The 15,264-nt window shown below is 47.0% G+C and overlaps 1 non-coding gene across 1 annotated transcript; it reads left to right on the forward strand.

Moving 5' to 3' along the window:
• The first annotated feature begins 1,133 nt into the window (after positions 1–1,133).
• LOC142447517 (U6 spliceosomal RNA) lies at positions 1,134–1,240 on the forward strand. The gene has a single exon (XR_012784214.1). It is a non-coding gene; the product is annotated as a U6 spliceosomal RNA (small nuclear RNA).
• The last annotated feature ends 14,024 nt before the right edge of the window (positions 1,241–15,264 follow it).

Here is a 15,264-nt window from a genome sequence, read left to right on the forward strand (position 1 = left end):
TATTACTAGAAAAATCTAACAATTTGGACGCAGCCAAACTTAATGCCAAAATACAAGTTTTCCACAAATTTAATCCTTGCAGGCTCAAATATTATCAGTGACAACAAATACCATAAGTTGTACCCCTGTGTATAATTATAATAGGCTCACTTTAATTTTTGAGAAAAATTCTACTAAATCAAATTTGAATAACTAGTTGATGTACCAATATTTCTTTCAAATTGGGTGGAGCGTCAATTAGTTTATAATTCAATAGCACGGGTGCTTTAGAACGCAGCGAGACGGGGAGTCCTGGTGGTTTAAGGGGTTACACGTTTGGTTGATAGCCACAAGGTCAACCGTTCAGTTTCCATCAGCATCTCCACAGCAGAAAGACAAGGCTTTGTACTCTCTAAAGAGTAACAGTCTACAAACCCCACACGGGCAGTTCTACCCTATCCTACAGGGTCACTACAGGTCAGAATCGGCTCAGTGGCAGTGAGAGGGTTTGTTTTTTAAAATAGCTACATGTGACAAGTTAGAGTGCAGAGAATCAAAGATGTGTGGAAATGATCAGTCCAAAGGACTAACGGCTCCCAAGGAACTCAGCCTCCCTGACCCCGAGCCCACAAGAAACAGATAGAACCCAACTACCACAGTCAACCAACTAGCAAAGGATTGCCAAGACGTCCTCAATAGAGGAAGAAAATTTAGAGCAAAAGTATTGTTTTACAAGACCAGATGTACTAGTCAGAGAGAGATTGGTGGAATCCCCAAGATGACGGCCTGCGGATATCCATGGCTCAACGTTCAGCCAAGTACAGACAGACCTACAGGGTGAACAACAGGACCAAGGAACTATACGTTAGACCTTAGAACGATCAGCCACACGAGATCAATCGGCACTTCAGAAGGCGGGGAGGGATGGGAAAGAAGGAAAATGAAATCAGGAAGGACGTGGGGAAAGTGCTGTTACAGTGCAGAGGTTGCAGTCAATGTCATGAAACAAAGCGTGCATGCACTGCTCATGGAAGCCAGTTTGCTCTGCACATTTTCATCCCAATCGCAGTGAAAAGTTCAAAAACCAACCAAAAAAGACACGCTGGAGGTGGACTTCGCATTTAGTCGCACCGACTTTTAAAAGGATTACACTAGCGCTCGGTTCGGCAGCACCTAGACTAAAATTGGAACGATACGGAGGCGATTAGCAAGGCCCCTGCTCAAGGATGACATGCAAATTCATGACGCGTTCCATATGAAAAAAAAAAAAGGATGACACTAAACAACTTAATACAATTAAGAAGTTTGCTTTCTTCCTCCAAGGCTGTCTTAAGTGGAACTGCTATATTTCGTCCCACGTACTTATGACAAACACAACGCCGACAAACACAACGCTGCCACTGCCTTTGCACACCCACCACCGAGGCATCAGTGGCGGCTGGCTGGTTGTGACGACGCTACACGGGTCTTGGCAGAGCTTCTAGATTAAGATGAGCTACGAGGAAAAGCTTGGTGATCTACTGCCAATCATCAGCCCATGAAAACCCTACGGCTCACCCTGATCTGATCCACAGTGCACCATGGGGACGGAGCAGGATCGAGAACCTTCTCATACCATTGTGCATGAGGTCACCATGAGTTAGGGCCTGCTGGACTGCATCTATCAACAACAAACCTTGCTCTGTGCTGTAGCACCAGTGGGTTTATCCCTGGTGGCATAGTGGGTTACTTGTTTGGCTGCTAAGCATCAGGTCAGCAGTTCAAAACCACCAGCTGATCCTTGGGAGAACAATGAGGCTTTTATGCCTTTGCATTATCCAGGAATCAAACAAACATATGTACATAAAATAGTCTAAAGCACATTTGTATATTCATTGCTCTCATCATTCTCATTTAAACCTAACTCTCTTTTTAAAAATAGTTTTATTGGCATATACTTCATATATCATACAATTGAATCTTTCAATTACACTTAACACTTGTGCTTGGGAAAACAGATGCAAACATAGGTTATAGAGACTCTTGTATAATGCCTCAAACAGCACAAAGATTAAAAAAAAAACAATCACACTGAATGAAGTAAACCGCCAGACAGCATACACAGTACAGAGGCCAGCAAGAAGTGCACGGACAAACACCAGCTGAAGTAAACCGCCAGACAGCATACACAGCACAGAGGCCAGCAAGAAGTGCACGGACAAACTCCAGCGGGCTGATTATGGATAACGGAAAGCAAAAGGAAATGGTGACGTAGTCATGATGGGGTCGGGGCAGGTCAATCCCCCATTGCTGCCGGGGTGGAGGCTAAGGAAGGCCCCTGGTGGGAGATGCATGCAACGGCCCTTTACGAAGCTTGCAGGTTGGGTTCTGAGACTTCGAGCCCGGCCACATGGATGGTGACTAAGAATCATGACCATGCAGATGCAGCCCTGAGTCAGAGTCACCAGGACCCCAACATTTAATTTAAACTAGATACATGCAGCTATCTTGCGTCAATCATTAAGGACATAGCCAGGCAAGTTCCCTGGTTCTTTGGGCAAAACTGCCCCTCCCCAGACCTGTCTGGGAATGTCTGAGCCACCCTGGTTCAGAAGTCAGGAAGAACACGTGGTGTCGGCATTGAAGTTCAGAGTCAACATGGAAGGGGGCTTCTGCTGTGGACAGCAACCTTCCACACGGGAAGCGTTTTACAATTTAAGCTCTTGTTTCTTTTGTTAGTTTGTTTTTGCCTCTCTCTTCTGGATCTTTTTTTTAAAACATTTTATTAGGGGCTCATATAACTCGTCACAATCCATACATACATCAATTGTGTAAAGCACATCTGTACATTCACTGCCCTCATCATTTTCAAAGCATTTGCTCTTTTTTTCCCCTCCCTCATGAGCCCTTGATAATTTATAAATTATTATTTTATCATATCTTGCCCTGTCCGTCATCTCCCTTCACCCCCTTTTATGTTATCCGTCCCCCAGGGAGGAGGTCACATGTAGATCCTTGTAATCAGTTCCCTCTTTCCAACCCACTCTCCTTCTACCCTCCCAGTATCGCCCCTAACACCCTGGTCCTGAAGGTATCATCCATCCTGGATTCCCTGTGCCTCCAGCTCCTAACAGCACCAGTGTACATCCTCTGCTCTATCCAGACTTGCAAGGTAGAATTTGGATCATGATGGGGGCGGGGGGGTGGAGCAAGCATTTAGGAACTAGAGGAAAGCTGTATTCTTCATTGGTGCTGCATCGCACCCTGACTGACTCATTTCCTCCCCTAGACCCCTCTGCAAGGGGATCTCCAGTGGCCGACAAATGGGCTTTGGGTCTCCACTCTGCACTTCCCCCTTCATTCACTATGGTAAGATATTTTTGTTCTGATGATGCCTTATACCTGATCTCTTCGACATTTCGTGATCGCACAGGCTGATGTGCTTCTTCCATGTGGGCTTTGTTGCTTCTGAGCTAGATGGCCGCTTGTTTACCTTCAAGCCTTTATCTCTTTTGAAAGCCAGGCACCATCAGCTTTCTTCACCACATTTGCTTATGCACCCATTTGTCCTCAGTGATTGTATCATGGAGGTGTGCACCCAATGATATGATTTTTTTGTTCTTTGGTACCTGATAACTGATCCCTTCGGAACCTCGTGATCACACAGGCTGGTGTGTTCTTCCATGTGGGCTTTGTTGCTTCTGAGCTAGATGGCTGCTTGTTTAACCTTCAAGCCTTTAAGATCCCAGATGCTATATCTTTTGATAGCCAGGCACCATCAGCTTTCTTTACCACATTTGCTTATTCACCTACTTTGTCTTCCGCGGTTGTGTCAGGAGGGTGAGCATCATAGAATGCCAATTTAATAGACGTATTCTTGCATTGAGGGAGTGCTTGAGTGGAGGCCCAATGTCCTTCTGCCACCTTAATACTAAACCTATAAATATAGACACATAGATCTATTTCCCCCATCCTCATATATTTGCATATGTACATGTCTTTGTCTAGACCTCTATCAATGCCCTTTGCCTCCCAGCTCTTTCCTCTATTTCCCTTGACTTTCCTCCTGTCCCACTATCATGCTCCGTCCCCACCTGGGTTTCAGCTATACCTCTTCGTTACCTTACCCTTGATCATTCCCTACCAGGCCTGCCACACCCACCTCACCACCAATTTGGGTCCCATGTTGTTCCCTTGTCCCTGGGTTTGTTAACACCACTTCCTTACCCCCCACCTCCCCCTTTTCCATGTCCCCCGGAACTGTCGGTCCCGTTATATTTCCTCTAGCTTGTTCATCCAGCCTATCTTATTTAGACAGACCTGCAGAGACAATAACATGCCCCAAAACAAGACAGAGCAAAACCAAGCAACAAGAATTTAAGCTCTAATACACTCATAACTCCTTCCGGAAATGAAAAACTTGCCATGACGACAGCTCTGGAAAGAAGTTTAAAATCAGATCAGAATGCAGACGCCCAAACTTAACCCCATCCAAGTCGCTTCCTGCTGATGAAGTGAAAGACAACCAAGCGCTTTAAATTTCCTATTTTGAGAAATCCTCTAGCACTTTATATTTACAGTTTGTCTACGGAGCGACCAAGTTCACCTCTTTGGAGGGATATGTTTCAAGCAAATCCCATAACACTACTGTGAGCCCTTCGCCATCTTTCTTGTTCCTCTGCCATTGCATGAAGGTCAAGTTGTGCACTTTCAGGGGGCACAAGATTTCCCTCAGACACGGGAGGGCACTACACTGGACTGATGGAAAGGTTTTCCAGTTTCTTAATGCAACATGCAAATCGGCATCCCTCTCCAAGAGGAACCCTGGGCAAATGAGCTATTCTGTCCTCTTCAGAAGGAAGCACAGAAGGGGCAATGGGAAGACATTCCAACAACAAGGAAGTCTCCGTGCAAATTCCGGGGGCCATCACCGGGCGTCTCGTGCTGTGGAGAAACTTGAAATTAGAAAGGCCCAACGAGAAGAACAGCCATCAGGGCTGCCAAGGAAGCAAAAGGGGCAAAGCTAGCGCCTAAAAAGACAGTAGTGGCTTTCAAATAAAGATGCATCTCTTTCTCTCTCTCTCTCTCTCTCTCTCTCTCTCTCTCACACACACACACACACACACACTACTTTGATTGGGCCTTGTCATGGAAGGCACCCTAATAAGAAAGCCTCAGACGGAGTGTTAATATGACTGAATGTTACTGGTCTGCAGCCACCCACTGATGATGACAGAGAGGCGCTTCAGCACATTGTGTTTGGAATAAACGCTTGCTTGCGTGGATTCGAACTCTACGACCCCATCCTCTCTGACTTGCCCTCGCATGTCCTTATTCTTGTCTCGCCCTATTATTGAGAGCCCACGGAATTTCCGCCTTACGGAATCCAGACGTACTGTACCTAATGAGCCTGGAGTCATCCCTGGACCTACCCATCTCTCTGGGAAAACCTTCAAACCATGAGATATTATCCCCCAGGTCCTCCTTCGGTAAGCGCACACCTGAGTAAGTGAGTACCGCATGCCTGCCCCAGCCCCGCGCTCCTTTAAGAAGCATCAGTCTGAGACCAAGCTGTCCCCAGGGGCGGGGAGCAGAGCCCTGCAGCGAGTCACACGTGGTGGTGAAGCAACAGGGGGGTAGGTCAGTGACGATGGGACGGACGCAGAGAGAGGAGTACAGCCAGTGATGGGGAACGACAAGTCTGGAGACTGATCGATGCTTGCTGTCTCCATTTTTACCCCCCAAAATAAATAAATAATAATTTAAAAGATGGCGAAAGGAAACCACAAGAAAAGCCAAAGGACAAACAAGCAAAACGGAGAGAAAATATGTGTAATATGTAGCTGATTAATGGCGAATGTGCCTAATAGGAACCCCCGCCCCATCCCCACCGAGTCCTTTCCGACTCACAGACAGCCACTGCAGCGTTTCTAAGGCTGTGTGCGTCTTCCCGGAGCAGACAGACAACCTCGCCCGGCTGCTGTGGACAGGGTGACGGGTTTGAGCCTCGTCCAGGGCTGACCTGAGGTCAAGCACCAGCCCTTGGGCCAATGCTGACTCACAGTGACCCTGGTGACTAAGTAGACAGCCCGGTCTCTCTCCCGCGCCGCGGAGCTGCAGGTGGTTTTGAACTGCCCACCATGCCGATCACAACCCCACGACATAATGAACACCGGTAGGCCACCCAGCAAGTGTTCCCAAAGGGGTTCCAGAGGAGGACCCAAAGGCTATAGGATACGGATACATGGTCCAAAGATAGAGACCGGTCAATACTGAAATGAAACGAAATAGAAATGGCTTTCAGGGCAGCTCCTCCGCCCCGGGGAAGAGCAGAGAGCAAAGCGAGGCTGGACCCGCCCTTGGATCGGCCTCCCAGCCCAGGGGTGCGGACGAAAGGGCTCTAGAAAGGAGAGTGGGCACAGCTCACCAGACTGCCCCGAACTCGGGGTCGCTGTGAAGTGGAAGCGACAACCTAAATGCTTACCCTGAGGACACTGGCAGAACGCGCTGCGGTACCGCCACACGAGCGAGCATCACACGCTCAAACAAAGAAGCTGGTCTCTGCCAACTGACAGGGAGCGGCTTCCTCCGGGATAAATGGACACAGAGCTATTAGAAGATATCTGATATGGTGCTTTTTGCGCAAGGAAAAAGGAGCAGAGAGTCGGATAAGCTTCTCTTTCTTTTCACCAAACAAAACACGGGTCAGATGATGGGCAACAACGTGAACTTGTGCCCGGCAGATCACGGGTGGAAAGGCCGGACAGAGGGACACTTCTCTAAGGATCCCGTTTGTGGGTATTCCCTTCGGGAACTTGTGTCAACATCTGACATTTTCTGAAAGAACTGAATCAAGAAAGGGGAAGCCCTTCATGTCTATCATCTTAACTGATTTATAGCATGGTTACTGACCGTGGTCGTGGGCACGGCTCTGTGTTAAGGGCTGCCAATTGCTCAAACCCTCAGCTGTCTTCTCCCGTAAAGGTTTACAGGGGGGACACTCTACACAGGGTATTTATGAATGGGCAGGAGCCTCAGTGGCACCGTGGGTATGTGTTGGGGTGCTAACTACAAGGTCCACACCAGCCGCTCTACGAGAGAGACAGGCTTTCTGCTCCTGAAAACAGTACCACCGTCTCAGAAACGCCGGGGCATTCCTAGGCTGTCCTAAAGAGCTATGAGTTGGCATCGACCATAACTTTATGAATCAGAATCTGCTTGGTGGCAGTGCATGCTGTTTGGTTTGGGGTTGGTGAGGCAGGGACCAGACCCCAGGTTCTCAGGAGCGTCCACCTGACCTCAGCATCTTCCTGTCCCATGTCATCAACCTGTGCTGGACGAAAACCCCCAGCAGAAAGTAGGATCGCACCTTCCCCTCGACAACACGCAGACAGGAACTGCAGCACAGATCACAAAAACCTCGCAGCAGAGACCCGAGCAGCATTGCGTGGCCATTGCAGCCCTCTGCTGGTGTAAATGAAACGGAGTGTTCCTGGCTTGTCCTCTCAGTCGACTGCCTGCGGGAGCAGCCCCTGGAAGATGTCTGACCCTGGATGCCGGGGAGCCTAGTAAAACTCTCTTAAGGGTCTGACAGTGTAGGGAAAGAGGGTCCTGTGTTTTCTTTACTGCAGATTGGACCCAGACTGTGCAGCTAGGCTACAAAAGACTTGGTAAGTAGCAAATGATAAGTATCTGAGAGAACGGAACATGACTTCTCCCTGGTTGTTGTTGTTTTTGTTGTCGGGTTGTTGAGTTGGTTCTGACCCAGAGTGACTGACCCTCCTTTCCATAGAATAAAACACTGCCTGGTCCTGTGCTATCCTCACGGTCATTGCTAGTTTCCTTGCATGCATGCAGCCACTGGGTCAATCCATCTTATGGAGGGGCTTCCTCTTCGGGGCCGCACCTCTCCTTTACCAAATCACATGTCACTCCCTCCAGGGATTGGTCCCTCACGACTGAAGTATGTGAGATGAAGTCTCACCAGCCTCGCTTCTAAGGCTGTTTCAGTTCTTCTCCTGGCGGGCCATGGCACATACCATGGTCTTTACCAACACCAGATTTCAAGGCATCATATCTTCGTGAGTCTTTAGACCTCATCCAACATTTGCACGCACAGAAAAGTTCTTCACCCAAGTCACCACTGGATCGCCGTAGCGTCCTCCCGGGTGGTCTAGTGAGTCTGCGTTGGGCTGCAATTCTGCTTGGTTGGCAGTTTGCAACCACAAGCAGCTCTTCGGGAGCAAAGACTGGGTTTTCTCCACCCGTCAACAGCTACAGTCTCAAAACCCAACAGGTCGAGGTGAGTCAGCACTGACTCAATGGCAGAGAGTTTGGTTTTGATTGTAGAATATTCACCAAACTAACCAAGGCAATCTCATTACAGTATTAGTTAACTAATATCTACCAAAATCTCTCATAGCCTTCTCTGATTTCCTTATAAATAAATTCAGTAAGTCTTCAAAGCAAGCTATGTCTTTTGAGAGTCATAACTTTTTGAAATTTATACTTTGTCATCAGCATATTTCTTCTTTACCGTCTCTGTCTACAAGGTCATTTCAAGATTGTAACCTTTAGGAAGTGGATCACCAGACCTTTCTTCTGATTTGCTTCTGGTTGGGCTCTAACAGCTAATTTCTGGGTTGGCAATCCAGTGCTCAACTACTATTTGCATTATGCAGGGAGTCTTGTCTCTGTCATTACCCTCTTCCAATCATCTACGGACACAGCACTGAAACCAATTCCTGTTGTCCTCCTCTACCACCCCTGAAATTTCCAAGACTGTAACTCCTTACGGCAGTAGAAACTGCTTTCGAACTGCCGACCTTTCAGTTATCAGGCTAAGACATAAACCCTACGCCACCAGGGCTTCCCTCCTGTTTATACTGGGTTAGAAATGTAGAAAGAGCTTCGGTCATTTCATATCTCTATCCAAAGCCCCTGGGAGGTTCCACCTTGTCCAACAACAAAAAGACCCAGCTCCACAGCTTGGTCTCGGAGGGCCTCCCCGATTTGAGCCCAGACTTTTCTTTCTTGCCTTCTCGTTGTCCTTCTTGCCCTCATTTGTTATGCCTATGTTCCCTTTCTCTGTCTTCCTTCCATTGTCCTTCAACCCAGAAATACCTTGTGCACAGACTCTACTTGTCGAAACCTTCAGTGACCTTTAACACCCAGTTTGAGCTCCCCCTGGCAGATCCTCTTATCAGGAAGTCATATCTTTCTCTTCTGGATCCAACTATGTCTCCTCATCACTTCCTAATTGTGCTGACATAGATGAGAGAGACGATGAATTTTTGTGAGGAAAAGTTGGTGAAAAATTAACATCTCAACAGAAAAAGTCACACTCGATTATTTTTTGAATGTCTAAAATTCCATCAAATAATATTTTCTCAAAGAATATATTCTCATGAATGCTTTTAATTCCTTCCCTTAAAATATTCAGAAAAAAAACTTTACAAATATTAAATAATCCCAAAGGTGCTTCCATGAGTTTGTGGAAAAATGGAATGAAAGGATGAGATGTTTTCGCCGTTTTGAAAGCTCCTTCATCATACATCTTCCCTTCTAACACCTGAAGTATGTTTCAGTATAAGATGTCTCACTTCAGTGTAACCAATCCCAGTATTTGCCTTTTCAGAGTTGTTTATTCACAAATGGCAGTAACAGATTCTGGGTGGATGCTCCAAGCAAAAGGATCTCCCCCACTGCAAGTGTTTGCTTAGGAAGCCCTAAAGTCTTTATTTCTTCTGTAATTGATTAAGAAAACATAAGAGAGCCAAATGTGTTTAATTGGGAGGCATAAATAAAAGCAAGTTCATTGCCATCGAGCTGACTCTGACTCATGACCACTCCTTGTGTTATAGAGCAGAACTGCTCCACAGAGTTCTCTTGATTGTTACTTTTACAAAAGCAGCTTGCCAGACCTTTCCACCGCAGTACAGCTTGTATACAACTCTTTGGTTAAGACATAGCACAACCCTATCACACTGGGGCAAAACACTAAGGGCGTGTAACAGAGCATCAAGGGAAGCAAAGCAATGAAGTCCCCGGGGAATACCAAAAGTAGATTTTGACTTTGGGGCCAGGGCTTGGTACCCCATCAAACTCAACTGGAGAACATTCCTAAAGGTCAACAAACAGACCTGGAACTATTTATAGGCTTTCTATTGTTAGTTTTTGTTGTTTGTTTCGTTTTGTTTTGTCTTGTTTTTGTGCTTATTATTTCCTCTGCATGTCTATCTAGGTAAGATAGGCTGGATAAATAATCTGGAGGGGGAGAGGGGGAGGCGGGGAAAGGAACTGGGTGTTAACACACCCAGGGACAAGGGAACAACAAGTGATCACAAATCCATGGCAAGGAGGGTGCAGGATGCCTGGTGGGGCTTAATCAAGGGCAATGTAGCCTAGAGTAATTACTGAAATCTGAATGAAGGCTGAACATGATCGTGGGACAAGAGGAAAGTAAAGCAGCGATAATAAGTAAAGATTATAGTAAAGTCATAGAGAGCGTGAGAGAGAAAAGAGATTGAAATAATGGAGTCAGACACATTTCATGGTAGCATGCTCACTTCAGCCTCACTTGGTGATGCACGTGGAGAGAGAGGGAGAGAGATGTATTGCTAACCAAGGCTTTTATATTCTCTGTGGACATGCAAGCTCCCTAATTACAGGTGAAGACATATGTCACAGGAAAGGGTTGTGCTATAGGTAATACATTAATGGGAGGGGGGATACCTCGAGGTATCCATGTAATAGGAAGGGGAGGTATTGGGGGTACACATGTGACAAGATGGGCGGTCCTAGATTTAGGGAAGCAGCTTAATTTTGGATATCACTGAACAGGTTTGACCTGTTCTCTGGCTCACTATAGAAACCATTATCAGTAGGGTGTAAACCCTACCTACAGCAAGCCTTTAGGGAGAAGTAGCCTATTGTCCTTAACAGCAGGGAACTGACTCCTTTGTGGTGGGTCCAGACAGTTGTCTGGCAACTGACTGCCTTCAGGGAGGTAATGACAATCATTTACCATTAGTTGCAAGCAGTATCCTAAGTCTAATATATATTTGGGGGAGATGACTTGGGAGAAATCTTTTTGTTTACCACAGAGGAAAGAACTAGGAGGCAAAGGACATTTATAGAGGTCTAAATACAGGCATGTATGTATGTATGTAAATATATTTATATATAACGATAGGGAAATAGATCTATGTATGCTACGTATTAGGATAGCAGATGGATATTGGCCCTCTACTGAAGTACTCCCTCAACGCATGAATACTTTGATCTAATAACCTGGCATTCCGTGATGCTCACCTTCCTGACACTATCACTGAGGACAAAGCGGGTGCATAAGCAAATGTGGTGAAAAAAGCTGATGGTGCCCGGGGTCTTAAAGGCTTGAAGATAAATGAGTGTCCATCTAGCTGAGAAGCAACAAATCCCACATGCACGAAGCACACCAGCCTGTGTGATCTTGAGGTGTCAATGGGATCAGGTATGAGTCATCAAAGCCCCAGAACAAAAAATCATATCAATGTGAATGAGGGGGAGTGCAGAGTGGAGAACCAAAGCCCATCTGTAGGCAACTGGACACCCCTATCAGAAGGGTCACAAGGAAGAGATCAGCCAGTCAGGGTGCAGTCTAGCACTGATGAAACATACAACTTTCCTCTAGTTCAGTGGTTCTCAACCTTCCTAATGCCACAACTCTTTAATACAGTTCCTCATGTTGTGGTGATCCCCAACCATAAAATTATTTTTATTGCTAGTTCATCACTGTCATTTTGCTACTGTTATGAATTGGGCAAGCCTTGGGAAAGGGTCGCTCAACCCCCAAACGGGTCACGACCCACAAGTTGAGAACCGCTACTCTAATTCTTTAATGCTTCCTCCCTCCCACTATCATGACCTCAATTCTACCTTACAAATCTAGCTAGACCAGAGCATGTACACTGGTACAGGTAAGAGCTTGAAACACAAGGAATTCAGGACAGGTAAACCCCTCAGGACCAATAAGGCGAAGGTGGGGGGAACGAAGGGGAAACTGGTCACAATGATCTATATATAACCCTTTCTTAGGGGGAAGGACAACAGAAAAAAGGCTAAAGGGAGACAGCGGTCAGTGTAAGACATGAAAAAAAAACCATCAATTATCAAGGGTTCATGTGGGAGAGCGGGGAGGGGAGGGGAAAATGAGCAGCTGATCCCAAGGGCTCAAGTAGAAAGAAAATGTTTTGAAAATCATGATGACAATATATGTACAAATGTGCTTGACACAATGGGTGTATGTATGGATTGTGATAACAGCTGTATAAGAGCTTCCAATAAAATGATTAAGAAGACATAGAACAGTTTGTGCCACCCAGGGAAGGATATTATTTTTTAAACCCGATACCTTCAAATCAATTGCACAAAGGAAGTTAGAGCTTGTCTGTTCTCTGTTCCCTACTGGCTTCCACTTTCACCACATTATAAAACATGTAAAACAGTGTTTCTTTGTTTGGATGTTTTTCTTGGACTCTCCTGGAAGGCTTACTAAGCACGGAAGCATATGTTCAGGACCTCCAAACAGGTGCAGAATCTTTGGGCCTGGCTCCCTGTAAATCTTTATTTTTAATCAATTTCCTAGGGGATTCTTATGCATCCTGAAGTTTGGGAACCACAGGTAAACAGCACAGGTAGACTATTTTCTTTTCCTCTTCTAAAGTAATAAAGAAGCAAGATATCCCTAGAGAATTTCTGAAACTGTACCCTAAAGGAACTAAGGTTTCTCTTAATAGAAACTGTCCATCTTATGATGTCCTGTCCCACAATGAATCAGTTACTCTCTGTCTCTTTCTCTCTTTCACCCAGTCTCACTCTCACTTTCTCTCTCTTGATTATTTCCCCCTAACATCTTATTTTGAGAAAAAAAAATCGAAACACTCAGAAAATTCAAGAACCGTACAACAAACACCCGCCTACTCCGCGTGGATTTTACCATTCACACCTTTGATCACATCTCAGTCCTTTTAGTCATCGACTATTCATCAACACGTCTTATGTTTGAATTGAATTTCAGAGCCAATTGCAGGTGTAAAGGATAGTGGAGGTTTGAAGAATAATAGGGATGACCAGTCATTTCTGGAGTTCAACGGGCAGGATTAGTCTTGGCCTTGGGAGGACATTCAGAATGTATTTAATCCAAGACAATAAGTTACTCTGGACTGGCAGGAGACAACCCCTACTCACTCCCTTTGGTATAGTGTCTCTCTGTCTCTTTGCCTTTCAATGGGAACTTTTGTTACTGGAGGGAGACAGGGAGGTTTGGGGCCGGAGAGCAGCAGATAACCGTGGGAACAGCCCATAGCGATAACATTTCCCCTCTTTCAAGATCTTGAAACACCAACAGAAAGATGGTTTGGGGACAGAGATTTGCTGAGGCAGCTGTTACATAGCAAGGTGGCCAGTCAGACTTCTCAGGCCTCCTGCCCAGTTGCCCCACTTACTGGTTGTTGGAACCGTCTCTCGGCCTCGGTTTTCTCAATTCCATTCTGTTGTGGAGAAAACAGGTGTGCCTAGCATACGCTCTACATACCCCAATCAATATCTGCTGATAAAACAGCATCACTTGCCTGACACAGTAGTGTCACTAAAGCAGCTGTCACCCCATGTGGTCACTTAGGGTACCACTCCAACACGGACGCCTCCTGCACCAGGTCATACGGAAACAGTACAGATAAATAATACATTAAAACCATTCCTAGATGGTCTGCTTCTGAGTTGGGGTTTCTGGGTCGTGGTTTCTTTAGAAGCAGAGCAGATCTATGGAAAGTCAGGCTCTATTCAAGGGTTTGTCTGTCATGTCCGAAATCCATGCGTCTCCAGCGCTCGGTCTGCTTCGGCTGGCTCCTCCGCTGTGCAGCACCCCCACCTCCCCGTGTGCCCCAGAAACTGGCTTCCCTGAGCGGGCACCCCCTAAAAGTGATCCTGCCTAGACCCACACCGCAGCCCCAGCTTCTCACTCAAGGAGGTCTTCCATGCAGGCGCGCGTACGATGCACGGTGGGTGTAGGTATGGGTGGGGCACTAGTGACAAGCTAAACGCCCCTGAGTTACGCGCCTTGGACAGAAATGATCCATTTAAATTTTCTACTGAGATGCTGCACAAACATTTGAGACAGTCATTTTGAGGTCACTCTCTCTGACACCCTCTCACCCAGTATGGCGTGGGCACCCCCACCCCTCCAAAATAGGCATTGGTGGATGAGTTTAAAGTTCACACAAATTTAAATGAGGACGACACTTGGTGAAGAAGAAAAAGGCAAGTTAGCTAAATGGTTTAGGGAAACAAGTCTAAATAAAAAGCATTTCAGAGGAAGTAGTCCAACTTCTTCCAGACGACGCTTTGCTTTAAAAATTAAATCCAATTTCTTCCCTGGGTTTTCCAGCCTCCAGTTTGTGGCCTCTGCCTTTCATCCACTTTTATCTCCTCGCCTTCTTAGTTACTTAGCTCCAGCGCGGCTGGCCTTCCGATCACGGACCAGGCCCCCCCCGCCCCCCCCCCACCCGGCAATGCACGGGGCCAAGTCCTGTGCAGGAAATCTCTCCTCGTCTTCCCCAGCCTGGCTCCGCCGTGCAGCTTCCACTCAGCTCCGATACTCGGTCCTGACGCACCTCTCCCGACATCACAACACTGCCCTCGCATGACATATCCCTATCTGAAATTGTTACTTTTTTTTTAAGATCATTTTCATTGGGGGCTCTTACAACTCCTGTTACAATCCACACATCAATTGTATCAGACATATCAGTACATGCAGTGCCAACGCTCTTTTCCAGACACTAACTTTCTATGGAGCCCTGGGGATCAGCTCATCTTCTCCCCCCCCCCCCCCCCCCCGTGGTCCCCTTGATAGATTACAGATTGACAGCAGTCGGCGTGAGCTACGAAAAGACGACCAATCTACAGTCTGAACTTCTCTCTCCTCCGCCAGAGGGCAGGGACGGATGGCCTGGGTTCACTAGGCCGGAGCATCATACTAAAACAGTCCCTCGGGAGCACACTCGGGAGTGTGGACGTTCAGAGAGGGACGGAAGGAATGCAGGATGGAAGACCGAGCGAGCGGAAGAGCCAATGGAAGCGTAAAACGTCTCTGCGAAGAGAGATTCACGAGTTGGGCAGCGGGCGAGCCGTGAGCGGGCGGGGCGCGCGGTGGACGGGGCGCGCGGTGGGCGGGGCGTGTGGGCAGCAGGCGAGCCGTGAGCGGGCGGGGCGGGCGGGGCGCGCGGTGGGCGGGGCCGACCGGAAGCGTGGGCGGAGCCCCGG

Source organism: Tenrec ecaudatus, chromosome 4 (assembly GCF_050624435.1).
Source record: "Tenrec ecaudatus isolate mTenEca1 chromosome 4, mTenEca1.hap1, whole genome shotgun sequence".
Taxonomy (NCBI): Eukaryota; Metazoa; Chordata; class Mammalia; order Afrosoricida; family Tenrecidae; genus Tenrec; species Tenrec ecaudatus.